Below are 19,812 nucleotides of genomic sequence, written 5' to 3'. Positions count from 1 at the left end.
AGCACATTTATCCTTACATCCCCATGGGAGGTAGGGCAGTGCTGTCATCCCCATTGTACAGATGGGAAAATAGAGGCACAGAGACGCCAAGGCCCAGATCATCAAAGGGATTTAGGTGCCTGACTCCCATTTAAATCAATCAATGGGAGTTAGGCACCTCAATACCTTCGAAGAGCTGAACCTAGGTGACGTGGCAAAAGTCACACAAGAGGCCTGGGCCTCAAATGCTGGCCTCGCAAGTCCAAGGCTAATTCCTTAACTGCTGACCCAACCTTCCTCTCAGTCCCTGCCCCCGAGAACGTCCATTCTAAAGCAGAGTGTTAGACAAAGGGGAAAACAGAGGCACGTAGCGTCTCCCGCAAGGTTGCATCTCAGGTCAGTCGCCAAGCACAGGAGAGCACCCATGTCTAGGGCTCTAACCATTGTGCCAGGCTGCCGCAGTATACAATCATCTTAGCAACAGGGCTACGGGATGTATCTGTGACATGTTTTCTTTGTAACGAGGAGTCCTCCCTGATCACATGGAGGTCCAGCGTTCAGACCCACCCTGGCTCCCCCTATGTCAGATGGTACCAGCTGTTGCACGTTGCACGATGCTTCACGGTGGCTTGAATCCTGACACACAGGTTGGTTTGAGAATTATATTAATAATGAACCCAGGGGGGCTTTATCCTGCTATCATCCCATGGTGCTCAACAAACACCTGTCATTCCAAAGGATTCCAAAGTGTGTGTGTGTGTGTGTGTGTGTGTATATATATATATATATACACACCTCTACCCCGATCGAACGCTGTCCTCGGGAGCCAAAAAATCTTACCGCGTTATAGGTGAAACCGCGTTATATTGAACTTGCTTTGCTCTGCCGAAGCGCTCAGCCCCCTCCCCCCCGGAGCGCTGCTTTACCGCGTTATATCCGAATTCGTGTTATATCGGGTGGCGTTATATCGGGGTAGAGGTGTGTGTATATATAGGAATCACTTTGCCCACTGCTGAAATTGCCTCATCCACCTCAGGGGTGGAACCTGTCAGGCAGCCTGCTATAACAGCATCCTCCAGTGATGTACAGCCGCTTAAATAAGGAAGGGACGTATGTGTGTAAGCTCGAAAGCTGGTTTCTTCCCCCACAGAAGCTGGTCCAATAAAATATATTACCTCCCCCACCTGGTCTTTCTAATATCCTGGGACCAACATGGCTAAAACTAGACTGCCAGCAACAGTGATTTCCATGGAAGTGACAAGCCTGAATGCCTTTGTGGATTTGGGTCTTATGAGACTGAGAGAAGATGAACGGGACTGGAGCGTAAGACCCTTTTATGCTGCCTGGGCGGTATAAAGGGGCCTCAGTGTAAACGAACATTTAGGTGTATGGAGTTCAGTTCTAGAGCTGGGGTCTGGATTCAGGATTGTGGCTTAGACTCATTCCCACCTGTTGGCTACGAATTGTGAACTTTCAGGGCAAGATTGGGCCAAGTTCCAGATGAACCTTGGGGAAGTTGGGAGGGAGGCTGGGGGATTTACAAGTGTACCTATGGAGCTGCTGGTAACACGCAGACCAGTAGGCTGGTGCAGGGGGTCGGGCACTAGCCTCAGACTTTGGAGAGCTAAGTTCAACTTCTGGTTCTGATACCAAGCGTATGATCTTGGCCAAGTCACTGAACCTCAGTTTTCCATCTGGACAATGGGGATTGTGGTACCGCTCTCCCTCACAAGGATAAATGCACTAAAGTTTGTGGGGTGCTCAGATGTGACGGGGATAAGTATTTGAGCTATCTAGACAGACACAACACCGGTTATGGTGAATAACCATGCAGAATTCAAAGGGTAGTGGGTGCAAAAACACACATGAAGTTGCCATATGAACAGAAACTGATGGGTTACAGCCAGCTTCATATGCAGAGCCCTGCTGATATATTCAATATTGCAACATACTTCCCTTAACACCCATGCTTGTAGTGACTGGAAATAAACACATGCTCTAAAACAAGGGTCCTGAGACACAGAATTGGGAGAGGGATTCAGATCAAAGTTTGAGTGTGCTTTGGCTTGTGGGTACCGGTGTAGCCAGCAATAGAGAGTCGCGCACACTGCAACGTTTGCTCTAGATCCAAAACTCAGCTGCCTGGAGGGGCTCACAGTGATGCTTATGTAGAACCAACAGTGAGGAAAAGCAAGCTGATTGGCTTGGTGGGCTCTCAATCACACAGAGAGACAAAGGCGGGACTTCCCAGCAAAGGGTTCTGGGTAGGGAATCCCTTTATAAAATGCCCTGGCTTAGGGCTGGCAGTCAGAGTTGCTGGAGGAAGGAGACCCTGGAGCTGTTGGAGTTCTGTGTTGGAAGACGTTCTGTGGTTGGTGTGTTTGTTTTTTAACTCTGTCTTGGTATGATATTTTTCTAAACCCTCCAAATTGTGTCTTGCTACTCTAGTGGATGGCCTGGCTGTTGTAGTCTGCCACAGCCAGACTTCTTGTTGTGGGTCAGGCCTATCTCTGTTTAAATAACAAATGCTAATTCAGCAGCAGAATTAGCATACATATCCACTGGTGAGTTTCTAGATCTTTAAAGCCAGAAGGAACCGTGGTGATCATCCAGTCTGAATAGCACAAACCAGAGAATTTTATCCATGAGTCCCTGCATTAAGCCCCTATCTTGTGGTGGAGCTAGAAGACGTCCATAGAAAGATGTCTAGTCTTGACTTTAAACCCTTCAAATGATGGAGAATCTACCACATGCTTTGGGAAGTTTTCCAATGGTTACTTAGCATGACTGTTAAGAAATAGCACCTTATTTCTAGCCTGCATTTATCTAGCTTCAGGTTCCAGCTCTTGGGATCGCTTTATGACTTTGTCTCCTAGATTAAAGAGTTTTCTACTACCAGAAATCTATTCCCTGTATCGGTACCTCTACACAATGACTAAATCGCCTCTCAAACCTCCATTTCTAAAATTACAGATCGCTACCTTAAAACAAAGCAAGGAGGCTGAAAAATCAATGCCTCTTGTGTTTGACTGGGTTAGGGGCTGGGATCTGTCTCTCATTCTGGTTCTGTGTTGGCGTTAGTCTGTGGATTCCCACCCGCGCAAGTGAGTGCAGACTCTGCATTGTGAGAGCTGATTTCTGATCGGGGGGGGTTCCCATTCAGAGTACGACTTTCCCTTAGGGAACTCAATGACTGAAGTCCAGGCACCTGATTCTGTTTTACCTTGCTCTTTGCCCAGTCATTCACGAGTCCAAAAAGCTAACGTTCTGACCTGGTTTCATTTTCTACCTGCTTCATGCTGGTGGACATGACTGCGGGAGGTGCAGGGCGCTGGAGAATCCAGTCCAGGAGGCTGTGATCCTGGATGTCAAGGCTTGAAAGTGATTATTTAGCATTACTATTGCAGTAGTATTTGGGGACCTCAAGTGAGATCAGGTCCCCATTGTGCGAGGTAGTGCACATCCTCGCACAAAGACAATCCCTGCCCTCTAGCGTTTACAATCTAAACAGACAGCACAGAGGAGAGAAGGTGTCCTTGTTCAGGTTGGGGAAACTGAGGCCCAGAGAGATTAAGTGAACTGCCCCAGGTGATGCAGGGAGTTGGTAGCAGAGCCAGGAACTGAGCCTAGATCTCCTGAGTCCAACACCAATTCCTTAACCCACAAGGCTACCCTTCCTGTCTGTCTGGGGGGCGGGGGCAGGAGTCCTAGGACAGGTTGATACAAGTTTATCAAGGTTGAACATGCATCTCAGTTACCCATCTGTAAAATGTAGCTAATGCTATGCTGGGTACTGCTCTGCTAGGGATGTCGTGAAGCAAAATTAATTCATGGAATGGGTTGAGCTCCTTTGATAGGGTCTGGAAGAACAGAGAGCCAGACCCCCAGCTGGTGTGACTGGCCCAGCACCACTGGAGTTGATGGGCCAGATGCTTAGCTGGAGTAAACTGGTGTAGCTCCCTTGGCAGTGATGGAGCCCCTCTGATTTACCCCAGTTGTGGATCTGGGTCAGAGTTTATGATCAGAGTGACAAAGAAGAATCAAAGGGGATGGGGGAAGGGAAGTCCTTTTTTGTCTGAGATCTGTCCATTTCAGTGAGGCTGGGGGGCATGTCTGCTGGGCTGGCATGAAAGGTGGAGTTGGGTGGAAGATGCCAACCTGACAAAGAGCTTTGCCACCCCATCTGGGAAACCATGCTACGGAGCCCTCTCCCCCTGGCAGGGTGCACCTGCCGGCAAGGCGCTGGGCTCTTTCTCTCGCGATTCAGAGAGCAGTGAATGGATACAATGCACAGAGCGGCAGTGTTTTAAATTCTCCATGTCAATCGTTCCCGCAGTGGGCAAGGGCTGATTGTTTGGGATGAGACAGATTGTCTGCCACGCCATCTGCCGGCTCAGCGCTCGGGCCTGGAACTGGGGCAGATGTGGGCATCCACCATTCCAACAACACAGTGTGGAATAGAGAGGCCCTGGGGGAAATAAGAGGGCAGGGACAAGACCCCAGCCATCATCCACACCCTCCCACCCTGGTGACTTCTGAAAACCACTTGTGCTATTGGCAACCATGGGCACTGCCGCAGATTCCTTCAGCTGGCCTCTGACGGAGAGATCCGGACCAATCAACTCATTGCTCCGCTCTGCACCCTTGCTGCTACCTGGACGTTTTCCACCTTCAGAACCTTGCTATGAGAGGGGGCGGAAATGCAGCACCCCTATCTACAAGCCAGTGTCCCCATGACCAGTCCATGGACCTGCACCGGTTCCTGAGATCTCCCTGACACTGTTCAGGAAGGCAGCAAGACAGGCCCTGGTATCAAAAAGGTTGAGAAACACTGGATTAGACCACATGGCCATTACTTTAAACGGCAGGTGCAATGCCAATCTTCGATCACCTTAGTGGACTTTCTAATATACCCCCTTCAAATCTTTCAACTGGTCTCCTTTGGTGTCTACTGGGATTCAGTAGACCCAGGAACCAGTAGAACTGTTGGCTCCATTCCAAAACCTAGTTGCCAATGGGAACCAACGGAGTTGCTCTTACAGAAGCATGCGCTCGCTCTATTTATTTTGCTGAGCTCTTCTCGCGGCATTTATCATGCCAAAGTGACATTTTTCTATTCGTGAACCGCAGCCCGCCACAGTGATTATAATTGTTGCTAATTTCTTTCTCCTGCAATCAGGTTTGCACCTTGGCACAAAATGACGGAGACCGCTCTGAGCGCCGCTGGCTACAGAAGTGTTTCATAAAGGCAACTGAGGCATTAGGGAGTGAATTAGTAATGGGTTATGGGGCCTTTTACCTCTGGGTCACCATGACACTTTATGGGTGAAACTCCCCCCTCTCTCCCCTCAGAAAAATGCAGATTTTGTTTGATCAAAATATGTAGAAAATTTGTGCCATTCTCCCCCCCGCAATATTTTTGAAACAAAATGTTTCCCCTTTTCCATTCAAAATGACTTTTCATTTTGTGTTTTTTAAACAATTTTTTTTGAAAGAAAAAACCCTCAAACAAAACAAGTTTTTTTTTTTTTTTTTTTTTTTTGGGGGGTCGAACAAAACATTTTGTCCCACCTGACATGCATTTTATTTTTTTTACTTCAATTTGCTGCAAAAAAAAAAAAAATGGAAAAAGTTAATTTGGGGTCAACCTGAAATGATTTCTTCTTTAATTTTTCTGTTTGGCAACTAGTCGCTCTTGAAAATCTCGGTGCCAGCCTCAGAAGAAAGACCGAGGATTGAAGGAATGATAGAGGTTTTTCAGAGATCGGGAAATGCCCCAGCTGGGAGGAATACATCCCTTGTGCATGCATCTGGGTACTGGCATAATCAAGCCCGAGTGGGAGCTGCTGGGTGCTCGAATGCATTTGAATCGGGTCCCAGAGGTCGTGATCCGGGATGTCAAGGCTTGTACGTTATTTATCATTACTATTGCAGTAGTATTTGGAGGCCTCAAGGGAGATTAGGCCTTCCTTGCGCTAGGTACTGTACATCCACCTAGAGAGAATTCCGCCTGCTCTTAAGCGCTCGCAATCTCAATAGAGAACACAGATGACAGAAGGACTCCTATCTCTGAGTGGCAGATGGAAAAGCTGAGGCCCAGAGAGATTTAAGTAAACGCAAGTGCCCCAGGTGACACGGAGTTGGCGGCAAAGCCAGCTCAGATCTGAGTCCAAGATCTGAGTGCTTTGGGAGGAGGGGGAGGGGAAGCATGGACAAAGGGAGAGAGGGAGGCAGGTGTCCTAGCAGAGAGGTTCATGCAAGTTTGAACAAGGTAGGATTGCACCTCAATTATCCATCTGTAAAATGTGGCTGGTGCTACCCACGGTACCGCCCTGTGAGGCTGAGTGAATTCCTATAATGCTTCAAGATCTTTAGGTAGAAGGTGTTCTACCAGCACAGAGGGCTGGCTTCCCTGGTTGGCGTAAATCCGCATCGCTCCCTTGAAGTCAGAGAGCCAGCCAATGGCAGCGGGTCTCTTTGGAAAACCCAGCCCTGTCTTAGATCCTAAGTGCTGGGAAAAGCCTGCTCCTGGAGGATCAAGGTGAGGGACATTTGAGATTTCAAGAGCCTGGTTAGCACAGAGGCTGGGGGGAGGGGAGTCTCCTGGCAGGAAGGAAGGCGTTTACTCCACGAGGCTATTCAGTCTCTCAGGGAGAGCTCATGCAACCCCCTCTACCCTTACTCCCTACCAAAAATGGATCTAAGCTTCCTCCCACCCATTTATCTCAGGCCCTTGGCTTGTATGTCTCCTCGTTGGTATGTTAATGAGGGTTGTGGGCTTCCATGAAGCCCAAAGAGGTGTGTTTATCCATTAGGGCTACTCAGTGGCTGCCTGCTGCATTATCAACCCACTTGGCTAATTACTGCCACTGAACTGGCTAGGCCTGAGCGGATCCTGGAGGGCGGTGGTGTGGGGCAGCGTGTGGGGCAAAGCTCAGATTTTGGGGGGGATAGTTCAGTGGTTTGAGCATTGGCCTGCTAACCCCAGGGTTGTGAGTTCAATCCTTAAGGGGGCCACTTAGGGATCTGGGGCAAAAATCAGTACTTGGTCCTGCTAGTGAAGGCAGGGGGCTGGACTCGATGACCCTTCATGGTCCCTTCCAGTTCTAGGAGATAAGACTGTGTTCCATTGCAGCATGCCCGTCTCAAGGCCCCTTAACGTAGGAACAAGGAGACACTTGCTGAAATTAAAAGGTGGCACATTGGTTTTCAATCAAAGGAAAGACTTTTTCCACACTAGGCCTTGTTGGACTCTGGAACTCACCGCCACTGGAAGTCACTGAGGCCAAGAATGTAGCAAGATCCAAAGGGATTGGACCGCTACATGGATAACCTGAATATCCAATGCTAGAATACTAATGCTAATGAATTTTGGAAGGGAAAATCAAAAATCTTGCTTCAGGGTTAAAGAAACTCTCTAACTATTAGAGATAGTTATCCCATGTCTGTTACTGTGGGGATTCATACACCTTCCTCTGCAGTATGTGCTGCTGACCACTGCCAGAGAGGATGCTGGACTAGATGGACATGGATCTGACCCACTCTGCCAATCCCTTTGATTACATTTGCTCTGGCAGTGCAAAGGGGCCTTGAAGAGGTTAGGGGTCTATTACAGGAGAGGGTGGGCGAGATTCTGTAACCTGCGATGTGCAGGTCAGACTAGATGATCATGATGGTCCCTTCTGACCTTGAAATTTATGAAGTTGGCATCATTTACAGGACCGACTAAGGGGATTCCTGAGTAAGAGGCTGGTGCCCTGAGCATTGGGCCATCCTTCCTTTCCTCCTCTTCCTCTCAGGTGCACCCAAGTTCTTGTGCTGCCTTCACAGATGCTGGAAGAGGCGCTGTCCATGGTATTGTTAGAAATAGAGGGTGTGATGAGGAGCCCTTCCTCTGACTTCTTCGGGCTTTGGATCCGGCTTGCCAAGGGCTGTGACAGGACTGGAGCGCCGCGGGGTGGTCTGACTTTCTCACACTGTCCTTCCAACTGCACCTCCGATACCGGGGATCACCGTGACTGCTGTTCTGTGCAGGGACGGCCGGGGCTCGGTCCGCCATTCCTCTGCCTCTCGTGCAGGCATTGACACTGTGGCAAAGCACGTGCAGATTGTTGCCACTCTAATCCAGTTCTGCTCCTGCTTTGCACTGGTGTAAACATCTGCCCGGGGCTGCGGCAGGGCAGCGATTGCATAGGGGCAAATGGAGTGCAAAAGCCAAGCAAATCCGAATTGTAGGGCAGGGGTTGTCCTTCGGGTGAAGGTCCCTTCCCGCCCCCACCTTTTAAGTGTGACTCAAGCCTGCCCACTTTGCACTGGGGTAAACGACGATGCTACGGGCCCGATTCTCACTTAGACGAAGGTCCCATGAGTGTAACGGGGACTTAAAAGGAGTAGAAGGGTAAAGTGCATCCTCTCTAAGGGAGTGGTGTCAAGCGTCCATGTTGTAAACGAGAATTCAGACCAAGCAGCAGGACAATGGAGTATCCAGGGCCTGGCCTTTACTCTGGCGTCAGTAAGAGTAGAATTTAGCCCTCGGATTATTATTTAGACCAAAAAAAACCATGGGTTGCAAAAGATTCCCAGAGTTTTCAAATAGTAACACGGGACCAAGAAAAAACCCTCCAATAAAACAAAGCCGTCGATTGTTCAGCCAACTAAAATTACCGGCACATCAAATAAAATATGTATAAGCATTAAACTAAAATTTGCATTGCAATAATGCTTTATTAAGCCCATTAGGAGATTAAAAGAATCAACCTGTTTGTTCCTGTTCACATCGTGAGGGAAATTTGCATTTCTTTCCCTACCTCTAACTAGCCTCTCTCCACTGCTTCTCTTGCAAGAGTCTTTTTTTCTCAAGGAACCTAGCAAAGATGGCCCAGGAAAGAGGGGTGTGTGTGTGTATGTTTTAAATCAAAGCACTTGACTTGCCTGCATGTTTGTCTGCATGAGTGTGCAGCAGAAGAGGGAGTAAATTGGAGAAGAAAGGATTCGTCTGCTCCCATTTCAGCTAAAATGGTTAATTAAGACAATAGAGGCTATGAAACAATTGGGGTCTGGTCTATGAATGGTTGTCTAGACTCTATAGTTCAACTGCACGTTCTGTCGGAATTTTAACTTGGTTCGTCTCTCCCCCCGTTACCCCACCCCTTAGCCTACGTCCATCCATAAGTTCCTTTTCTCTTTTGTTTGTTTCGGGTTTTTTTTTTTTTGTTTTGTCCTTAAACAATTAATCTTTTGAGAGATCCCAGCTGGACTGACAGCTCTGCTTGTCTGAGGCCTTGCATTCACCGCAAAGCCACCTTCCCAGAGCCGAACACAGGGATCGTAAAAAAGGGGCATTATTAAGTGTTTTCTCTCCCCCATGGTAAAGACGTGATTCTCACTGGCCCCCGGGGCCCAGCTCTGGCAGTGGAAAGGGACACCAGCCTGCCGCAACGGGGCCTCGGTGTGAATGAGAATCAGGTCGGGATCTTTTTCTTGCCCTCGGAGGAAACTTGATCGGGAGTTGCTAGTGCTCAAGCAGATCTGTAGGGATGTATAGAGCTAATTCTCACTGACCCAAAGGCCCAGATCCTCAAACATATTTACGTGCCTAACTCCTACTGGAGGGGATCTGGGCCTGCCACCACTCTGGCAACATAGCTAAGTGTAACTAACGACACCCAAGCTGTTTTATACCAGTATAGCTATTCCTGTATGGGAAGGAGAATTCGCTAACCTGGGAGTGGGGGTTTGATAGCAGCCTTCAGCTACCTGAAGGGGGGCTCCAAAGAGGATGGAGCTCAGCTGATCTCAGTGGTGGCAGATGACAGAACAAGGAGCAATGGTCTCACGTTGCAGTGGGGGAGGCTTAGGTTGGATATCAGGAAACACTATTTCACTAGGAGGGCGGTGAAGCACTGGAATGGGTCACCTAGGGAGGTGGTGGAATCTCCGTCCTTGGAGATTTTTACGGCCTGGCTTGACAAAGCCCTGGCTGGGATGATTTAGTTGGGGTTTGGTCCTGCTTTGAGCAGGGGGTTGGACTAGATGACCTCTTGAGGTCTCTTCCAACCCTAATCCTCTATGATTAGGCACCTTTAATATCAGTCTCGCTGCATCCACGCTAGAGGTTGTACCAACATAACTGCATCTGTTAAAAATCACCCCCCTAACAGAAAGGGTTGCCCTGCTCTGAGTTGTGCATATGGCCCAGACCAGAATACAGCTGTAATATGTGCCTACTTTAAAGCCCCTCCACGTGGCTACAGTTGTGTAAATGAGACTCCATCAATACTTTTGGAAGAGTTTGAGATTAGAGTCAGAGTTTAAGGCCGAAAGGAACCAGCTGATCTGGCTTCCTGTATCTCACAGGCCACAGACACCCCCCCCCCCCCCCCCCCCGGCACCAGCACACCAACCCCAACAACTTGAAGGAGACCACATTACTACAGCCCTCAGGAAACTAGACTATTCTGTGCCACAGGCAGAGAATAGGAGGGACCAAGATGCACCAGTGCTCAAGGTCGTCCTCTTCCCCCCCCCCCCCCCGCTCCTGTCTCTGCTACTGCAATTCCAGTGGGACCTTGGGCAAATCTCTCGACTTCTCAGCGTGAAGTCCTCTGGAAATTTGTACTGAGAACGCTTCCCTGAATTGTGACTTTACACTAGCTGGGGGTCTGAGCCACCCTGCGCACTGCTGAAGGGGTGCGAAGGGGCTTGAATATAAATTAGATTCAGGCCCAAGGTGCAGGGAATTGGGCCCTTCACGGGAAGCCACCGCAAGGAGCGCAACCTCTGGGCACGCGACGCTTTGTGCTCAATCGTCGGCATGATGATTTTAAAAGCACACCAGAGCTCGGGGGGCTTTCTCCAGTAGCGACTCCCTTCTTACTTTCAGGGGCTAGCCCATGCGGTTTTACAGGACCGCAGGAGTGGCCTCACTGCTATAATGGAAAAGGGCTAGCTGCAGGAACATGCAGGGATCTAGCCACGTCCTCTAAATAGGAGCTAGATTATTCCAACTGCATACATGCAAATGAGACCTGTCTGTCGACAGGAGAGACAAAAGGTCATTAACTTCCCATGTAGAGCCCCCAGCACTGCTCCTAATGTACCATAATTCTAACCCTCTTCCCAGCCTTGGAGTTTTATGTTTAAGATTAAAAGACCTCACGGCCGCCTTGATAGGTGCTCAAATAGTTACGGTTTTCTGGTGAGCTAGACAGAGCGATGGATAGAGTAGGGCTAGGATAGGCTAGATGTATTGTGATCCATGGGTGTGTATGGGGATCAATAGGTATGAATGAAATGTTTAGTTCATCTTTATTAAACTATTTAATTAAAAAAAAAAATACAGATCACAGACTGGATCCTTGCTCTCACTTTGGGTATGTCTACACCACATTGTAAACCTGAGTCTGTGGGACCCGGGCTTGTGGGTTTGATGTTCCCAAGCACACGCTTGAGTGTCCACACTTCATTGTAAACCTGGGCTTACAATTGCGGTACCCAGGTTTCACAGCCCTGTTAACGCATCTATATTGCACCTCGCAGACCTTCTGACTTGGTTCAGTGGCTCAACCTGCATCCACACTGCAAAATTACGGTGCTTGGGTCCAAGTCGAACTGATTTGTGTGTGGACAGAAGTTGTGCCTGGGCTTGCTATGCAGAGTAGACTTACCTTTTAAGTCCCCTTTAGTCTGCCAGACTGAGATAAAGGACTTTAGTGTAAATGTAAATCAGACCAGATATGTGAAATCAAGCGCTTGAGCTTCCCCCCAAAAGTAGCAAGTAGTTAAATGCCAGGATTTTGCTCTGGGCTAGTTGCAAAATCAGTGTTGTGAGCGCTCATGATTGTATCAACATCCATCAAATTGTGTCTTATAGCCCCAGCTCCTGGAGTCAGGTGCTGACACAACAATCTCGGGTTTCCTTGTTTTAAAACAAGGACGTTTCTAGTCCCAGTGGCTGCATAGAAAAGCTTGAAAATGTAACCCACCCTTCTTGCCCAGTGCATCTGTAGAGTTTCAGAAGGCAAAAGAAAAGAACCCAACTTTTATGATTTTGTATAAAAAGCCAATCAGGAGTCGGGTCCCAAAAAATCATGATTTTTTGGAAGGCTTGGTGATTCTGCAAATCCCATGTCAGGATCAGGGTTTAAGATTTTGAATAACTTCCTCAAATGAGTATGAGTATTTGAGGGGTATGTGTGTCCTTGTTCATGAGTTCCTTGTTGTAGCCTAGGGCCTAGTGGATAGTCCTTGGCTAGGATACTGGAATTTTCTTTGCAGTTCTGCTGGTGACCTTGGGCAAGTCAGTTCCCCTCTCTGTGCCTCTGTTTCCACATCTATAAGATGGGTAGAGCCGGTCAGGAATTTTTTGACAAGAAAATTTGCAGGAAATGGATCCGTTCAGCCAGCGTATGTGTCCTGCCAGCAGAGTGGTGGTTTGGGCACTCACCGGAGACATGGGACATTTGGGTTCAAGTCACAGCTCTGTCTGAGTTTTGGAACAGGGCATCTCGCAGATCCTAGCGGAGTACCCGAGCTGCTCTGGGTGTTCTCTCTCTCTCTCTCTCTCTCTCTCTCTCTCTCTCAGTTTTTTAACAAAAATATTCAGAATCGCATTTTCAATCTGCCTTGGCACAAAAACCAATGTCAAAACCTCAGTCTTCCCCCCCCCCCCAAAAAAAAACAGAACTTGTTTTCTAGCCAGCCCTAAAAATTGGGGTGATAGTGAATTCCTTTGTGAAGCGTTTTGAGACCTTCCGATGGAAAATGCTAGTGTGTATTTTTTTTTATTTCACTGGTGATGTGGGGTCAGGGATGGGATCTTTAGCCCTTTGTGGGCCCTCTCCTCCTTAAAATCTGCCTTGCCTGAGTGCTGCAAACACATCCTGGGTCCTTGGAGGTGGGGAGCCAACATCTGCTGAGGCCTCATGCCTCCAATCTCACCAAATCCAACCCGCCCCTAGCTCCCCCACCCTGTACAACCTGGCACATGGATACAGCCTTGATGCCATCCTTCATGCGAGCAGCACCGGCTGCGGTTGTCATGGAAACACATGGGTGGGCCGTTAATGTATCTGGAGATGGTGTGCACGCACAAAAAGCGAAGCAAGGAGGGTCGGAAAGCACATTCTGCCGTTGCTGTTTTATTTGAAAGTGATCAGATGCCCTCTGCCACCAATCTCCGCAAGTCTCCTCCTTGCACGGAAATGCAGCAAACAGGCTCTGCGGGTCAGCTGTGTGCTGGCTGATGCTAAAATTGCAGCCTTCCTGAATCATCAAAGCGAAGGTTGGCGGAAGCCTGGCTCCTGGTGGTTTGGCTGGGGAAGGAAAGCTAAAGCACAGGGCCAGATCCTCTGATGGCATAAAGGAGGGGAGCCAGCTCTGGATTGGACTTTGTCAATCTGCCTCCAACTACTAGCCTGTTTAACCGGCAGGCTTTTGCCTGAGGTTTTCCCCATGAGCTGCCGTGATACGGAGAGAAGAGACGGGCGAGTGAAATCAGTGGCAATGTTTTTAAACTGGTGCCGATTCGGGGGGCTTAAGGCAGACCCCTCAAGTCCCACGCTGCTGTAGCTAGGTTCAATTCCCAGGGCTGTTGTGGACTCCATGAGACCTTGGACAAGTTATTTATAAATTAGGATCTTTCTCTTCTCTCCCCCACCGCTCCCCCAATTTAGATTGTAAATTTGGTGCTCGATAATCACATCGGTGCTGGAGGCAGATCCTTTTGATCCGGGGACCACTTCCAATTGCCGCTGCATAACAGGCTTCTGCAGATTTCTTGTCTCTGAAGCAAACCCAGAAAAGGTACAGTTCCCAATACCACAGTGAGCTTTGGGACAGGAAGCGTGTCGTATCATAGACACGTAGGGCTGGAAAGGTGGTCTAGTCCATGCTGCCCCACCCACTGCATGCAGAGCAGGAGTAAGTATGCCCGGGGCATCCCATTAAGTATCCCTAGATCCTCCGCTAAGCTAGTATGTGTTTATATAATGAAAGCCTGCTCTCAAATGGGGTCTCCGATTGCTGCCACATATATAACAATTCTCCTGGACCGTTGTAGAGAGGAAAATAGGCAGCAGGTTTAAAACAAACAAAATTCTTCACTCAATGCACAGTCAACCTGTGGAACTCCTTGCCAGAGGATGTTGGGAAGGCCAAGACTATAACAGGGTTCAAAAGAGAACTAGATAAGTTCATGGAGGATAGGTCCATCAATAGCTATTAGCCAGGATGGGCATGGATGGTGTCCCTAGCCTCTGTTTGCCAGAAGCTGGGAATGGGCAACAGGGGATGGATCACTTGATGATCACCTGTTCTGTTCATTCCCTCGGGCTTTGGCTTCGGCTCTGGGCAGTGGGGTTCAGGCTTCAGCCCAAGGCCCCAGCAAGTCTAGGCCAGCCCTTGGCGACCCCATTCAGAGGGGGTCCTGACCCACCGTTTGAGAACTGCTGATTAATCAAAAGGAAACCTTTCATTTTGTGGTCAAACGTTTGACCTACAGTAGAGGGCTTTTTTTAATTTGGATGCCAAAGAATTGGTTTTCAGTTTGACCTGAAAGGATTTAAAAAAAAAAAACAAAAAACATATCAGAATTGCCTATGAATCAACCCCCTGTCCCATAACTGTTTGCCCAGTTCTAACCAGGACTCCTGGGTTCTCCGCTTGATACCTCAGGCCTGGCTTTTAGAGCCCCGACCCACCCCATGGCTACTGGTTGATTTGAAAATGGAAATTGTGGATGCCTGAACCAGAGCAATCCAAAAAGGGAGTCCCCCCACATTAGTGACCACTTTTGAAATGCTTTGCCTGTATGGGGAGGGAGGGGGGGGGCACATGTGCATTGAAATGCAGCGAAGGGCTTCCCTTCTCCCTCCCAGGAAGGGAGCCTAGGGTAGTGCAAAGCGACCCTTACGTTCCTTGTACTCTGGGTGCCCTGTAGGGTAAACCGGAGCGGACTCCAGGCCACTCATTTATGCTCCCTATAGGCCCTGGAAACAGGAACTAGCCACAGCGTGGTGCACTGGGGCCATGCGCTGGATTCACCAGGAGACCCGGGACTCAGAACAGGGCCCTTACACCAGTTACACACTGGCTAGGGAGGCATTCTCCCCCCGGGGGGGGGGGCGGGCCGGGGGAGATTCTCGGGGGCCTCTTCCAGGCCCTTTATACAACTACAGTGGCCTGGCAGTGTTCGGCTAGAGTAGGGTGACCAGACAGCAAGTGTAAAAAATTGGAACGGGGGTGGGGGGTAATAGGTGTCTATATAAGAAAAATCCCCTAAAATCGGGACTGTCCCTATAAAATCGGGACATCTGGTCACCCTAGGCTGGAGCTACAGGACCATCCTTTTTGTTCTGCTTAAGGCAGATCGGGCCTATTTGGGTCGGGGCACATGCGGTCTCATTGCTGTCAGGGAGTCTAGCTGAGTCACTCGGACCCGACAGACGCTCTGGGAAGATCAACACCCGAATGGGGGCTGGTACCTCAGGGGATGAAACAGCGGAGGGTGAATAACGAAGCCAAGGGGGCAAAGCTGTGGGTTATTCACCTACAAGAGGCAGAAAAGTGGATTAAACAGATTAGGCCAAATCGCGGGGGAAGCAGGGGGGGAGAAAGGGAAGCAAACACCTCTCCTCAATCTCGAGATCCCTACGCTTTTTGTCTCCGAGAAAGAGGAGGTGAAAGTGACGCAGACGTTTAAATAAGTTTAGCCCCTAGATGAGCGGGTGGGTTGGGGAAGGGGCCAGAGACTGGCAGGCAAGTCTGTCCTCCTGGATTGAGAGTTTATTCACGCACTAATCAAAGTGACATGATGGTGGGTTACAGACTAAAGCCATTCACTCCGGGAGCTGGGGAGGGCAAGAGGTCACCCAGGTTCACAAGAATTCAGGCCTTTGTTATGGAAATTGGTGGAGACCAGACCAGACTAAGCAGTAGAGGCTGGGTCCACAATCCCCCATCCCGTAATAATCATAAATAATAAGTAGCTGGTTGAAACTGGCAAGTGTTTTCTGTGAAACTTGAAAAGTTGGGTTTTTTTTAATTATTTTGTTTTATCCGTATAGCATCTAGCACCATGGGACCCTGGTCTGTACGTCAGGTTCCTAGTGCTATGGTGATGATTTTTCATAGACTTGATCAGTTTCTCAATAAAATTTAAGAGAAATCAGTTTGGTTTTGGTCACCCCTCTTCCCCCACCTCCCTTTGCTCTCAACACTTTCTACTGGAAACATGGGAGATAAGGGGGCGAGGGAGAGGAAGAAGAGAAACTCCACAAACTGTTTGTCAAAAAGCTATGAAAGTTATCAACCGACTTGGTGGTCTTGCTTTTGTCAAATGGTTTTGATTATTGATTTAATACTAATAGGAAAACTCCCCTTCCGTCAAACCAAATTACTAGTACGGCAAGTTAAATTAATGCAAAGTACTAGTTTTTTTTTTTTTTTTTTTTTTTTACACACACACACACACACACACTGTGCTTGTGACGTGCTTGGATATGCTAATGAGGCATGTGGTTGAAGATAGATGGTATACATAGATACTGTGGATGGAGGAACAGACCGGTAGGTGGATACCCTGGGTAGATAAGCATGGTCATAGGTGCTGGAACTGGGGGTGCAGCCACACACCCTGACTTGAAATGCTTTCCATTATATACAGGGATAACAGTTTGGTTCAATGGCTCTCAGTACCCCCATTGTACAAATTGTTCCTGCCCCCTGGACACTGTGTCAGAGGTTTGCTGCTTCTAAAGTGTCCCCTTGTGACCCAGAGTGGTTCTGCAGCAGCCCTGCCTCAGTTTCCCTCAGATTCCTGTAAATAATCCACAAAGACTTTCTCGTGGCTAATAACACCGTAGCTGTGGGGCTGGTTTAATAACAGACAGCTGAAAACACTCAAGTCCCAAAATAAAGCCCATCACCACAACTCAAACGATCAGACCCCGCTCTGAGGTCTTCTGCCATTCTTGGGGCTTTTCATCCAGCAGCTACTCCCAGGGCTTCCTACCTGCAGTTCATCCTTCCTTCCCCCCTGGAAGAGGATCCAAAACTCTCTGGCTCAGAAACCAGCAGATCATCCCCACTGCTACTCTCCTTACATCTCAGGGTCTCCCTGGAGGAGCCTTGCCTTCATTTGCAATCTTCTCCAGGCCTTCAAAGTTTTTTCTTCTGCCTCCCCCTTATTTATCCCCGAGGCCTGATCGAACCACGTGACCCATCTTTCATTTCCCCCTCCTGAGGAGGTGAGTTAACAAGTGGTTCTGAGACCCCCCCCCTTCCCTTTAAAGGACCACCCACCCTATGACACGGGATGGGTGGACACTGGCGAGACGGAGGCACGGATGGATGACTGCTGTGGATGGAGGAATACCATGGATGAATGGATACTGTGGATGGCTATTCTCAGTGGATAGTTGGGTACCATGGATGGCCATTGTAGGAGATACGGTGCAGGAGGGTAACGTGTTGGCCCACCTGTAAGAGCAAGAAGGCTTGGGGCTAGCCCAACCCTGTTTGACCAACCCCACCTGTGCTGTAATTAACTGCGTCCCAGCCTGAGTGGATGGGACCAATGGGATGTGATGTTAGTATGGCCACCACCTGAGCCTCCTAATAAAAAGGTTGACGAGAACACAGTCAGGGGCTGGCGGTGGAGGAAAGTGGCTGGGCTGGGTTGTGGTGGGAGAGCTGTTACTGGGCTCGTGGGGAGAAGCCTTGGCGTCTGCTACACTGCAAGCGAAGGGTGCGATGCTGTCGAGCTCTGTTGGATTTGGAAGGACTTTGCAGCCAGCCCCAGGGGGAGCTGGGCAAAGAGACTCTCGAGAGGCCAGCTTCAAGCCTGACCGGTTACAGCTGGACTCTTCTCGCCGCAGAAGGGGATGCACTTGAAGTCACCGCAAAGAAAACCGCTGCCAACCACATCCGCTAACTAAAGGGGCTGCTTGAGTGGGAAGAAACCCTACAATGCTGCCCCCTGACCAGAGGGGGGCGTGCTGGTGGTGAGTCTCCCCATGACACGTAGGACTAGACAGGGCTAGGCCGAACTTGCCTGTGTTCTGATCCATCCAACCAGCATGCACGGCCCCTCCCAGATACGTGCCTGGAATTGTGCACTCGCAGCCACGCTCCGCTCCTGCCCTCTGCAGCAGGTCATGACCTCTTTGTTCTGTGTTTGTACAGCACCTAGCACTGCGGGGTCCTGGGCCAGGACTGAGCTTCCTAGGATCTACTTGCAATATGAATGGTGATTACTAACCCTACCCATCCCAGATGGCTAAACGCAAGGGGCAAAAGGGATGCCAGGCTAGATGGGAGCTGAACCCGGATATGAAAAAAGTTGAGAGCAACAGAGCTAGGGTTTGGTTGTGGCTTGTGACCCAGCAGAAGAACTGCCTAGACACATCTCCAGCGGGTGCAAGGCTCTGCAGCAGCAGTATAACCAAGCAGGGGCCTTCCCTTCCGTCTCCGGGTCTCCAGCCCTTTGCACTAGCCTGTCTGGCTCCCGGGATCCTAGGGCAACGATAAATCTACCGCCCCCCCCCCCGGTCTTCTGCATTGAAATGCATCCCCAGTTCAGCCTCTCCAACTCTGTCTTCCAGGGAAGCAGCTGAAAGCAAATCACGTCGAGAGCTGGGGGAGGGAGAAAAGGGAATCTGGAATAACAACAAAACTTCCCTCTCATTCTCCCTCTTTGGTTTTTTCATTCCCTCCTTCATCGCCGAAGGAGGACTTCGCTCCCACAATCACATTCACCTCACATGATTCTGTGCAGCAGGAGATTATCCTGGCAAAGAAGGATCTTAAAACTTTCCTGAATGAGGGGGGGAGAGGGTGGCTGGTGAATGAAGGGGTCATACTTGAGCTGAGAAACTGGCCTTTGTTGATGGAGTTCCCAGCCATCAAGAAATGGCCAGCAATATTTCTCCCCCTGCCCAGAGATAAGTGAAGATTTTTTTTTTTTTTTCTCCCCCGTCTGGAGTGGTATTAGCTAAGAGGGATTTTTTTTCTTTCACCCGTTAATTGAAATGAAATAATAAACATTCCAACGTTTTCATAGACTTTCCCCTGAGAAATAGTTTTTCCTTCCAGCTAGAAAGGTGGTTTTTGATCTTCCAGTGAGGGGGAGGGATCCAGTTGAGACCAAGTTCTAAATTCGCCACTGACAGAAGCAAGAAAGAGAGAGAGGCTTGTCTGTCCTGCTCCGAACTAGAACCAAGGACATCTGGATTCAATTCTCCACTCCGCTAAAGGCAGGGGTGAGCCGTTCGTCAACAAGGCAGCAGGTCTAGTTGTGGAGAAGAGATTAGAGCTGGGTGGGACGTGGCTTTCCCATCCTGGGAAAACTTTAGATTTTTTTGAAACTGTTTCCCATCCCAAATTGAGGTGGAAATCTTGAAAATGTTCACAAAACGGGGGGTGGCAATCCATTCAGGTGAATTGAAAGGTTTTGTTGCAAGAATGTCAAACTATTTCTGCTTGGATTTCCGGCATCTTTATTTAAAAACTTTTTTTTTTATTGTGAATTAATTTAAATATCAAAATGAAACATCGCTGTGAACCAAAAAAAGGAACTTTTTTCGTTTAGAAAATGTCAAGGCTCCTTTTGACAATATTGAAACTACTTTTCCATTATTATTTTTTTTTTCTAACCAGGGAAACTCTGCCTAACTGACCCTTTCTTGCCAAAGTTTCAGTTCTGAGAAATGGGTACTTTTCTCACACTTCACTGAAAAATTCCCAACCATCTCCAGAAGAGCTCTTGAAATGTGCTAGATGGTAAGATTCTCCGGTTCTAGAAATAGCAGGTTGGCCTCTGCTTGCATACCAGAG

Source organism: Malaclemys terrapin, chromosome 21 (genome assembly GCF_027887155.1).
Source record: "Malaclemys terrapin pileata isolate rMalTer1 chromosome 21, rMalTer1.hap1, whole genome shotgun sequence".
In the NCBI taxonomy this organism is placed as follows: Eukaryota; Metazoa; Chordata; order Testudines; family Emydidae; genus Malaclemys; species Malaclemys terrapin.
Note: the sequence above shows the minus strand (reverse complement) of the source record.